At 35.3% G+C, this 12,143-nt stretch overlaps 1 protein-coding gene across 1 annotated transcript in view; it reads left to right on the top strand.

The window, feature by feature from the left end:
• TTN (titin) overlaps positions 1-12,143 on the top strand; it is a 238,651-nt gene that overhangs the window by 90,591 nt on the left and 135,917 nt on the right. The window lies entirely within an intron of this gene.

Here is a 12,143-nt window from a genome sequence, read left to right on the forward strand (position 1 = left end):
TTGCAGAAGAAAAAATCAAACAGGCTGAGGGTAACTACTGTTTAATTACCTTAATGTCATCTTTACATGAAAGTAATGGCTATTGTTACTTAGCTGATCTGCATACACTTTGTCTTCATTTAACACTGATCTGGTCAATTTTTCATTTTTTGAAACATCTAACAAGAGCTTGTGCTGAACTGTATAAAAGGAAAATGAAAAGCTTTATAGGGGAAAATACTAAATGCACATGCTAACTGCCAATGCTTTAAGAAAGAGAGTGATTGTCAAATTGCACCGGGTGAAACAGTATGTTTCACTCTGAGCTGAAGATGTGAAATCCCCATCTTCCTCAGATTTCTTGACCTCTCTACCAGGATGTCTTGGTTAATTGTTCGGTTATGAAGTTAAGATGCCTGCTTATTCTCGTGGTAACCACCTCCTCTTGTGTAGCATTTCCCATTCTGCAGCATGCATCTGTCAGTTGCAATTCAGTGTATGTCAGGATATGACCTGTGTGCTAAATGCCCTGAGTTACTCAGCCCCTTTAGAAGCAATAAAAAGAAGCAAACATATTCCTTTTGTTGCTTTGCATGGTTCCAAGGAGCCTGACTTAGCCACTGAGTTAGATTATGTTTGTCTTTTGATGTTTTTTCAACATCATTGCTAGACAGCTATAGACTTGTTTTGATCTTTTTGCTAAATAAATGACTGAGTAACAAAATTTTAATGCCAACAGTTACCAAGAAAGTTCTACCACCAAAACCTAAACCAATGATCATTGAAGAAAAAGTTGTGAAAAAGGAAGGTACAGATCAGCATCTTTCAATTGCAATTTACGTTTTTTCCAGCACCATGTGTGTTGTGCTCTTGTGCTTCTTGTGAATACGTGGGCCTGCGTTGTACGCATTTGGATCTATTGTACTAGTCGTGCCATGACTACTCCCAGTGTTTGAATAGTATGTGTACCATGCTTTTATCTTTCATGAAGTTTGTTTTTAACATGTTTGTGGCTAGCATTTTGATTCTTGGTTAAACAGCCTGCAGGATATTGCAGTGTGATTTAGATTTTTCTTCATCTGTTCTGCCTGCAGGCCTATGCTTAGATAATAAGCATAATTTTGTCCCAGTGACCCAAAATTTCTTTGAAGAACCGCCTTTGAAATTCTTCTGACATACTATTTCCTAAAGCTTATGCATGCATTTATTTTAAATTTGTGGGTTAAAGGTGTCTGTGTATTTAGTTTATAACAGATACTAAATATTATACTTGTATGCTTGTTTTGTGTTCAGTATTTTAGAATATGAATACTGACTGTCTAAATATGTCTAAGACATAAATGTGCAACAGAGATACAGATTTGATAAAAACTCACATGCTGACTACCACAAATGTGGATCTAGAATATAAAATACTAAAACAAAGTCCTATCTTTAAAGTACCGACAGTAGAAACATGGACTGTTTCAGAAGAAAAGATGTCGGTTTCTGTCCACAGAGAAGAAGAGTATTCATATGTCACAGGTATGTACAAAACCAAAAATCTGCACACCCAAATCAAAACAAACTTTCAATCCTACTAGATTTTCTTTTAATCTGTTTTTATGTATGGCAAATTACATATTTAGACACACCATATATTTGTCTTTCAATATGCATTGCTTCTTCTTGTTCATTGTGTTATGTAGCCTCAGTTTTCTTTAGATTAATAGATGTCAACATTTCAACAATTTTCTTTTAACATTGTTTAAATGCTTTTCTTTGAAGAGCCAACAGAGCATGAGAAAACAGTTGAAGAAAGATTCTTTGAAGCTGTTTACCCAACTGAAGGTAGATTGATTAAGAATGAGAAGCCAATCAATATTTAAGATTTATAAAATAATTTGAATCTGTAGTTTATCAAAACTCACTGTGAGATTTGCACATGCTATTGGTTTTCTGGGTTAAATTTTTTCACATATTAGCATATGTGTTTCAGTGACCTTTGTGTACTGGACACACATAATATCTTCTTAAATGTGTTTCAGATGTACTGCAGACTAATATTTCCTATCTCCAAATGTAATATCTTCAAAATTCCTATTGTAGCACGTGAGGAAGTTGAAGAGTGGGAAGAAGAAGAGGAAGAAGTAATTTCTACAGAACTGGAGATCCCTCACGTTGAAGGTGAATAAAACCTGTACCATCGTGCGCTCCATTTTTCTGAACTTTCACATCATCTGCCTGTACCACTTTTAACCAAAGGATAGCAGATCAGAGCTGAAATTTTCCATCTCTCTATGGCTCTTCTCTCAAAAGTTCAAGCCCTACTGGATTTCTAAATCCAATTCTTCTTCATCATTGTTTTAAATAATTCTTTGAATAGATTTTTTTGAGATTAGCATATTGTATCTGTTTGGTAAAACAGCATATTTTTTGACATACGATGTTTGCTTATCCATCATGTTGAAAGTAGCCTACTGTGATTTATCAAATAATTTTACTGTCTCCTAAGTGTTCACCATCTATCTCTTTAAAGTGCCTGAGATACCAAAGAGGCATGCTCCAGAAGAAAGAAAGCCCATTCCTGTCTCTAAAAAAGAAGCTCCACCAGCTAAAGGTATTTATACTGCCCTAGTAAAAAACAGAAAAAAAACCAAACAAACCAAAAAACAAACAAGTCGTTGTTCATTATAATATTGTTCGTTTTTTTCTTGAATATATTTATGAATTTACTCTCCACGTGTCTTTGGGTTTGCATTATCTCCATATGCACTCTTCAATTTTGTGTTATCTCCATACTTTCACTTTTTATTTGTGCTATAACTTCACTTACAGCTTTCATTTGTCTCAGTTTTGGCCTTTCTCGTTCCTAACAATCTTGTGCTTGTTGTTTGTATTTAGGTTGCAGACAAGTGTAGCGTGTTTCAATAGAGTACCATGACAGGTGATAGTGCAATAATGTTAACATTGAAATTTTATACCGTATCATAGTGTCTTTCCCATATAGTCCACTGTATGTCCAAAAGGTTGTACACTGTACTGTATTGCAGCTACTTGTCCAGACACTGTGTTCTATAAAGCAATCTTGGATTACTGAAATCTGGATAATTGGTCCAAAAACTAAAGCCCTCTCATTTTGAAAATGTTTTCCAAAGTGCCTGAAGTCCCTAAGAAACCTGTTCCAGAAAAGAAAGTTGCTGTTGCTAAAAAGGAGGTGGCTCCCCCAACAAAAGGTACAGCATCTTTTTAATGTGGGCTTTAACCAGTCCTGTACTGTTGTGCTGTATTCCTAATCACTATTCACTTGTCAGTGGAAGCATATGATAAATACAGTCTGTGTGCTATGTTGTATGTCATCATCTAAGAAAAACTGAAAAGCCTTAGAAAGGTTGCTTAAGTAAATTTTAATACCTTGAAGTTCCTGAAGTACTTAAAAAACCTGTGCCTGAAGAAAAAGTATGCATTCCTTTTCCCAAAGAACCTCCACATGCCAAAAGTATACTTAGTGATGGAGTGTACATGTACCTGTTGAATATCTTTTTTTGGTGGGGTTTTTTTTGGTTTTGTTAGACTGTATGTAAGCATGTTTGTGTTAAAAATTGATTATTTTTTTTTTTTTTATGTATAATTCTTTGTGCATATATAACAGTTTTTAAGGCCAGGTAACATACGGGAGCAGCTCTTTCTTCAGTTGAGAAATCAGTCTTGAAGCACTTGATAGGCTTCCAGAGACTGGTTTGATTTTTCTTTTCTTTTCAAATACATGTTGCTTTTGTCTCATACCTTTGTATGTTAAGCGTATGAATGTTAAGCGTATGTTAAGCGTTATGTGGTATGTCTTGATATTCTTATAAATGGATTAATGAAATTCTATAATACTCCAATAAATCTTTGAAATACAGAGTTCAATTATTTTATATTTTATCTTTTTAAGTGCCAGAGGTGCCTAAGAGAGCTCCCCCAGAGAAAAAAATTGTTCCAAAAAGAGAGGAAGCCCCACCACCTAAAGGTACACCTAAACAAACACTCTTCTCTTGTTATCCTAAGTATCTTGTTTATGTCCAGTTTTGGTTTTGGTTGTTAAGCGAATCTGGTTTTAGTTGTACTTCAATTACATTAGCTATGTATCTTTTGTGTCAGTGTTGTCAGTAACTGTGCTGTAGATGCAGTCTTAAAACACCTATAATTTTAGTTACTTAACATTACTGTAATTTGTATCTCTGAATTGCCAGAAGTACCTAAGAAACCAGCTCCAGAAGAAAAAATACCCCATGTTCCTAAAGTAGAAGAAGCTCCACCTGCAAAAGGTCAGTATCATTCACTGTAATAACATTTATTGTAGTCTTCAGAACATTGCATTTGTCTCAGCTTGCTCAGCTGTTGTGCTTTTTAAGCAAAATATGTCCATGTGTAATCTTTTTGAAATATGCATTTTTGTTATGTGATGCTGTTGCCAGTTTTGTACTTTTTATGTCCTAAAACTAAATACCTTTTTTTAAAAGTGCCTGCAGCTCCTAAGAAACCTGTCCCTAAAGAAAAAGTATCTCCTGCAGTTCCTAAAAAAGTTGAGGCTCCTCCAGCTAAAGGTATGGTTTCCAGTAGAATAAAAGTTTTTTCTCAGCTTCTGTTTATATGTTCTGTATTGTTACCAGTTGTTGATTTGTGCTTTCCCTGTGAATTCTGCTGTCCTGATTTAGTGACAATGAATTGTTGCAGTATGTTGCATGTGTTGTGCAATACTTGTAAAAACATTATTTCTAAATGTTGAATCTCTGTTACGTGTTATGTGCTCAGTACGCTTAAGGAATTCTTTGGAAACCTAGATTCAGCTTTCTGCAACATTGCTTTCACAATGGAATTAGAAAAGCATACATTTAATTTATTATCTTTAAAAGTGCCTGAAGTGCAGAAGAAAGCCACTTTTGAAGAAAGAGTACGTATTACAGAAGACAGAATATCTGTTGCTATTCCAGAAGAAATCACAACACCAGAAGGTACACTATAAACAGACAATTGTGAGAAACTTGTGCTTTGTCTACAAGTCTATTGTTCTTAGACCAAGATCAAAATACACAAAAATTTTGTGTTAGTTATCTTGTATGAGTTTTATGTTGAACATTTTACAGACTTGGAGGCAGTTAAGAGCCTCCTGAGTACCATTTACCTTTCAGTCTTGAATGCCAGGATCACAGCCTATTGACACGAATGGAAACTACCACTGAATGCTATGATCTTTTGGATCCGGCTTTCATGAAATCATAATAAGTATGGACTTACAGTGTTGAGTTTAGACTCCACTAGTTAGAACTGTAACCATCCATTTGTCAGACTGCCTACAAAGCTGTCTGTAGCCCTGCAGATAACAATGCTATTTCTCTCTGCAGTGCTAGCTTCTCACTAACTCTTTTAGTTCACATTGTCATGCTCAGGGAAGGCTGAGGTCCGTTGATTTAAGTTAGTGTAATTCCACAAAATACCTGCTTCAAGATAGCGGAAATCAACATTTTGATCATTTTAATATTCCATTAATAACTAGCCAGTCAAGACAATTTACTCTATTAAAAAGCATAAATGAATTTTTAAAAGCAGAAATGGAAGTTAACTATCTAAAACATGAACATGCATATATATGTTCATATGGATACGTGCAGTGTTAACTTCTGTTTGTCTCCTGTGTATTAACCTTTTACCCCAGAAAAGGTTGATGTTTCCCTGATATAGTCACATTTGTAGATGTGTACATGCCAGTCTTCCTTTCAATTCTTGATCTACCCTTCTCATCTTGTTTCTGTCCTTACTTTCATTCTAATTCTCCCCTAATTCTTTGACTGTTGTCAGCTTTTGTGATGGGGAATTTTGGGGAGTGGAAGCATTCTGATGGAGTGACAGTTGGCTAGTGAAGGATGTTTGAGAGAGAAAACAGCACACAATAGGGTACATGGGGCACAGACAAAACACATCATTTAGAGCAAATCATACATATAATTGTGCACAGCACTTTCTGTATTATATTCATATCTGTCATTGTCATATAGAATTTGTAAGAATTGGTCTTCATCTTCCCCATCCACTGATCTCTCCATCCATTCATCCACCAAAAATACTAAAACTAATAATTTTCTTTAAAGAACCAACAGTTGAAGAATGGGCTGAAGAAGAAATGGAAGAAGTGTCTATTTCCATTCACAGAGAAGAGATTTCTGAAGGTACGACCACAATTCAGGAATACTAGGCAAAAGCAAAAAGTAATTTTCATTTCGTACCAAAAATAGCATGGATTACTATCTACTCTACTCATAAAGAAAACTTTACTACTATATAAATGTTTCATATCTTATAAACTTTAATGCTAAGAAAGTCTACAATTTCTATTACTTGCTTTTGAAAAGTGTAGTAGTTAGTCCTCTTTGATACAGTGAAAATAATGAAGTATCTCTTGGATGCTGAGAATTATCAGCTCCTTTTTTTTTTTTTTTTTTTTTTTTTTTTTTTTACAAACATTCTCTGTTGGAAGTTCCCCTTCCAGCAGGTTACTTAGATGAAGTAAAGATCCTTCAGCATGTCATGGTGCACCCTGGTTTCTCAGACCATTTCATCATAAAATGACTATATTGTTTGCACCTGTAAGTTTGTTGGTGGTGACATAATGCTGTGAAGGACAGCAACATATGCTGATTGACTCAATATCCATTACAAGTGACACCATAGGAAGTATGTCAAGGGATGGCTTTAGTCAAGGAATTTTCTCAGTATTTGGGAAAGAGGCTTTTTCAAAGTAGGCAAGTTCGAGCATTAGTGAACTAGTGGACAGAGGAATGGAAAGTGCTGATCTAGTACTTCAAACACTGAGCACTTTCAAATTCCACAGAAATACAAGATGAGAGCTCAATCTCAGTTCCATTTAAATTGCTTGGAGTTTTTCCATTGGCTTCGGAGGTAGCAGGATGGTTTGAATGTAGATTTTGTAATACCAGAGGTGTCTATTAGTAAAGCACACTGCTTATTCTTGTCTTACAAATATTTTGTTGCTTACCAGGACCGTAAAGGCAGTAATAGATGTCAAATACTTAAACATAAGTATTTTTTTTATTTTACTCTTTTTAAGTGACTGAAGAAGAGTCTTACTACATAGAGGAGAGGGTAACTGTTCCTAAGAGAGAGGAAGCCCCACCCACTAAAGGTATACATTTTTTTCATTAGAAAATATTGGTTGTTTCATCATTCTGAGTGTTATGTTGCCACTATATGTTTTTCTCCATTTGTGTTTTTTTGTATTAAAGAAATGTGTACATGTTATATTGATACTTCTTGCCTTCATAAAACTTTGTATTGTAATCTCTTAAAGTGCCTGAGAAGCCTAGGAGAGTTGTCCCTGAACCAAAAGTTCCAGCTGCCCCTAAGGAAGCTCCAAAAGTTCAAGGTATAAACCAGTTCCTCCTCTGGGTGATGTATCTTCAGGGGTAGTGTGTCTGTCTTACTGTCTTGTTTGTACATGTTGACATGGGTAATGTCTGCTTCCAGTGATGAATGGTTGTCTCAAATTCCATCTTGTACTATGAAAAGTATTGTTTATGTTAACTCAGTAAAACACATTGATGTAGAAGGCAATTACAAGTATTACACCCTAATATTCTTTCTCATCTTCCTTCTCATCTTACTCATTTTTCTAAAGTTCCTGAAGTTCATAAGAAAGCAGTTCCCAAAGAGAAAGAACCTGTCCCTGTGCGTAAAAAAATGGAGGCTCCACCAGCAAGAGGTATCAGTGGTTTGTTCCTGTTGCAAAAAATGCTGGGTTTGCTGCATTCTGTCTTTAACATATATGCATGTTGATAAATGATATCTCATAGATCATATTTCTTCAACATTAAACACATACTTATGTCCATTTGTGTACAATGTGGCCTGTGGCCTGTGTCATCTTGGTAAGATTTATGTGTTATTTTGCCTTTTATCTTATGCCTGTTGGCAACTTCAGAAAATTTGATTGATTTCACCAATCTTTTTTAAGAACCTCCAGAAGAACGAGTACCCACTTTTGAGGTAGAAGTTGAAGAACCTCCATCAACCAAAGGTAAACGAACTAGAAATATTAATATAATGGAGATTTTTTTGTTTGGCCTTGCGGTATTTATGATCAGTCATTTTACTTAAATGAATTTCTGTTTGTTAATATCTGTAACCTCTGTCTGGATCTCCTCTTTCTTTTGACTATTTACTCATCTTTATACTATGGCTGTAAAATACACTCTTCTACAGTGTCTAATGTTTGTTGCTGGTTGCTGTTGAAGTTTACTTAGATTTTCTTTTTTTAAAAAATCAGATTAAATAGAAAAAACTTACATATGTCTGTATTTCAAATACTGCAATCAAATATTCTTACACTTATATTTTTTAAGTGACTGAAGTGCACAGGAGGATTATCACAGAACAAAAAGTTGCAGTTGCTGAAAAAGAGGAGGCACCACCAAAAAGAGGTATATAATTTTTCAGAGCTACACGAGAAGTCTTGTTTCAGGATACTGATTTACTCTTATCATGTCTAATTGTCTAACACAAGCTGTAATGTTCAGTGTTTGCTGTCTTTTTTTATTTGACTTGAAGAAATGTCAAGTCTCCACATTTGTGTTTTGTCGTCTGATTATGTTCATAAACTATGATTAATTCAAAACCTTTTAAAATAAACTTTTTTTAAAATAATTGCCAGCAGTGCCCAAGAAGCCTGTGCCAGAAGACAAAGTACCTGTTCCAGTTTCACAGAAAGTGACAGCTCCACCAGCTAAAGGTATACAAGTTCTTTTGAAATTAGGCAAGGCTTCTAAATATCAGATGTCTGTGTGCATCATACTCACCATCTGCCTGGTTAACCAAATCCCAGTCTCTCCTGTCTTGATTATAAATGAAAAAGGACCTTTGTCTCCTCCCCTGCAAAAGAATGTAGAAGGTGACAGAAAACACACACCTGCATTCCTTGCATTTTCTAGCTGCTATTTATTTAACTTCATTGATCACTCTGGCTGTTAAGTCCTTTGGACAGAGGAGCAAAGACTTTTACTCAGTGAAGAAATTCAATAAATGTGAACACATTTAGAAAACAGCTACAATGTAGCATTGTCAGTATTCAGTCAAGGATTTCAAACTTACAAATATGTCCTCTCTTTCTGTGATTTTCTTGTGTTTGAAAAGTGATTTTGTTATGTATCCTGTATGTGTGGTGTTTAATTATGGTTTAATTATGTTTCTGAAGAGCCTAGAGGCAAATTATTTACATCTTAGTTTCATCTCAGTCATTCCATCTTATTTCATGATGTGTGAATATGCTGTTTGTTTTTGATGTGTGTTGGTCTGTATGTCTGTTAATCTAATATTATGCGGATTATTTTAGTAGATATTTATAGATAATTGAATATATTTCTGTGGTTACTAAAATTGCACACAGTGTTTTGAAGTGTCTAATTTATCTGTGGAATTAATTCCTGCAACCCCACACACTAGTCTTCAAAATATTTAATGCATATCTAGCTACTGTGCATTAAAGCTTCAGCTGGTCTTTTTCTCTGTTAATTTAAATGTCTTTATGTTTGTATGTATAGTGTGATTCTTTGCGTTTATTGTAAGTATCTTTGCTATGTAAATATGTGCTATCTGCACATAATTGTTTGTCCATAATTCTTTTGTATGAACTTCAGAAAGTTCAGAAATTCTTTTAGAATTTAGTATTCTTACATTTACTATCTTTAAAGTGCCGGAAGCAGCAAAGAAAATAGCCAGAGAAGAAAGAGTATCCATTGCTGTTCCAAAGAGAAAAGTGTCTCCACCACCAGAAGGTACTCCTGCCCATGGATTAATCTATGAACAGACTATCCTTGTGCAGTACCACCAAAGCTTCAAGCCTGCTGGTCTGGCACCTTTCTTAAAATTTTAATGTAAGAATCATAGAATCCTTTAGGTTGGAAAAGATCCTTAGATCGTCGAGTCAACCGTTAACCTTACACTACCAAGTCCACCCCTATGTTCCACCATAGTCCCAAGGGAACCTTAACAGAGTCTTTGAGAAACACTAGAGACATATTTTTCCCAGTTACTCTGGGTTGGGTGTGTGTGTCAGAAAATAATAACTAGATTTCTAAGAAACCCTAAATGGGGTGTTTATTACTGTACATGATACTACACCAGAGAAAAATATTAACATTAGACTCTGTCTTTGAAGTACCAACAGAAGAAGAACACTGGGCTATGTCAGAGGAAGTATCCATTTCTCTTCACACAGAAAAGGAGATTTCATACACAGGTATGAAAGGAGTAAAAAGATTCTATGTCCAGATTTACAACTTGTCATCTACTTGGGGAAAAAAAAAAAAAAAAAAGGTGCAAATCAGCAGTTTATCCTGAAATTGAAGCTTGTAGAATATGACCTACATGCCTCATACTTAGCTGATTCAGACCTCCTGTTGTTGGTAAACATTGCATTGTCATACTCATATTATGAGAGATTAATATAATCACATCAGTGTGAAGTTAAATAATCTATTTAGTCTCTCTGTTGGAGAATGATGGGGGGTGGGCAGATCATAAGTAGCAAGAGGAAGAGGGAAGAGGATCTTTGACTGGCTTTCTGTAAGGCAGGGGTAATATGCTAGCTGGTCTGGGAAAAAAAGGTCAAAGCAGAAGGGGACATTAACTGTAACAGTTCTGTGGAATACCAAATAGAGGTGTTGTAGCTAGAATCCAAAAGAACCTGAACTTCCTGGCAAGGGCACTCATGCACAATGCAGTTTTTGTCATCAAATCAATCAAAGTTACCAGTTCCAATCAGTTTTAATTTAAGATTTCAAATGCAGATGTACCGGGCACTTACAATTAAATATTAGGAAGATTAAAAGGTCTCCAATCTGTTAAGAAAATGTGAAAGTTATTCTCTAACTTGGAAAGTCTAGTAGCTTCCCAGATGTTAAAACGCTATGGTAATTTCCTGTGCAGTTTCCAGTTACATTGATCAAAAATTTCCCAAGATGTGCCTCACAAGACAAGGCCCATGCACTGCTGCTCTGCAAAAGAGAATATGCTGCTTAAACACAGATTGCTTTCTTTCCTGAATATATCTTAAAAACTGAACATATTCACACCTTAATCTTTTGGAAATTTTCCTGCCTTGACAGGGAATGGCTCCCTGCCATGTCTGAACAAACAGGCCACTTTGTAAAGCAACCAACAGAAGAGGAAAATACCTTCTTCACTAAGCAATTAATTCTTTTGCCTTTAATTAGACCAGGGCTCTTATACATTGTCAGTCACTCACAAACGTTTTCTCTACATGCTCCCTCATCTTCGTCTGGTTTCCTATGCAGGAACTGGGGCAAAGTGTCACTGTTGTGGAGAGGGGCTGCCACAGATGACAGTGGGATTTCATGATTTTGAAACAAGAAGAATTTGGATTTTGAGTTCTGCCCATTAGCAAGCTTAACTTCACTGCTGGCATCAGTAGATGAAGCAGGAATCATATCAGATGCTAATATTGGGATCTTGAAATGTGTGTTGTTACTTAATTGAAAGCCACCCTAATGGCTTCCATAATTACACATCCAGTGTCAATAAACACACTTGTCTTTTATGTATTAGCCATATATTTGTAAGATATCTTTTTGTGTTTCTTGCCAAGAATAGTTTTGCTTTTAAACAACACTTTTAAAAATTCTTAAATGTAAATGTACTATATCTTATTAGTGCCTGATGTACCAGAGAGGGCTATCATTGAAGAAAGAGTGCCAATTTATCCTCCTAAAAAAATGGCAAGACCACCAGCCAAAGGTATACTGGATAGAGTACTGAAGTATGATATAAATGTTTTTTGTGTCTTGTATGTTCCATGTGCAGTGAATAGTGACTTGTTTTCTATGGAATGTTCTTCCTTTGGTTTAATTCTTATTTGACAATGCCTTGTGATCCTTATTATTATTAAGATCTATGTGCTAAAATTTAAGATTCTTTTAATTGGTATCTTTTTAAGTGCCTGAAGTACGGAAGACAGTTGTCCGAAAAGAGAAAGTGTTTGTTGAAGTCCCTCAGTATGAAGAAGAAGAAGTAGAAGAGATTCCAAAATACAAAGAGGAAGAAGCCACCAGATATGAGAAGGAAGTAATCCATTACAAGGAGGAAGTCCACCATTATGAAGAAGTTAGTCACTA

This window comes from Falco biarmicus, chromosome 8, assembly GCF_023638135.1.
Source record: "Falco biarmicus isolate bFalBia1 chromosome 8, bFalBia1.pri, whole genome shotgun sequence".
Taxonomy (NCBI): Eukaryota; Metazoa; Chordata; class Aves; order Falconiformes; family Falconidae; genus Falco; species Falco biarmicus.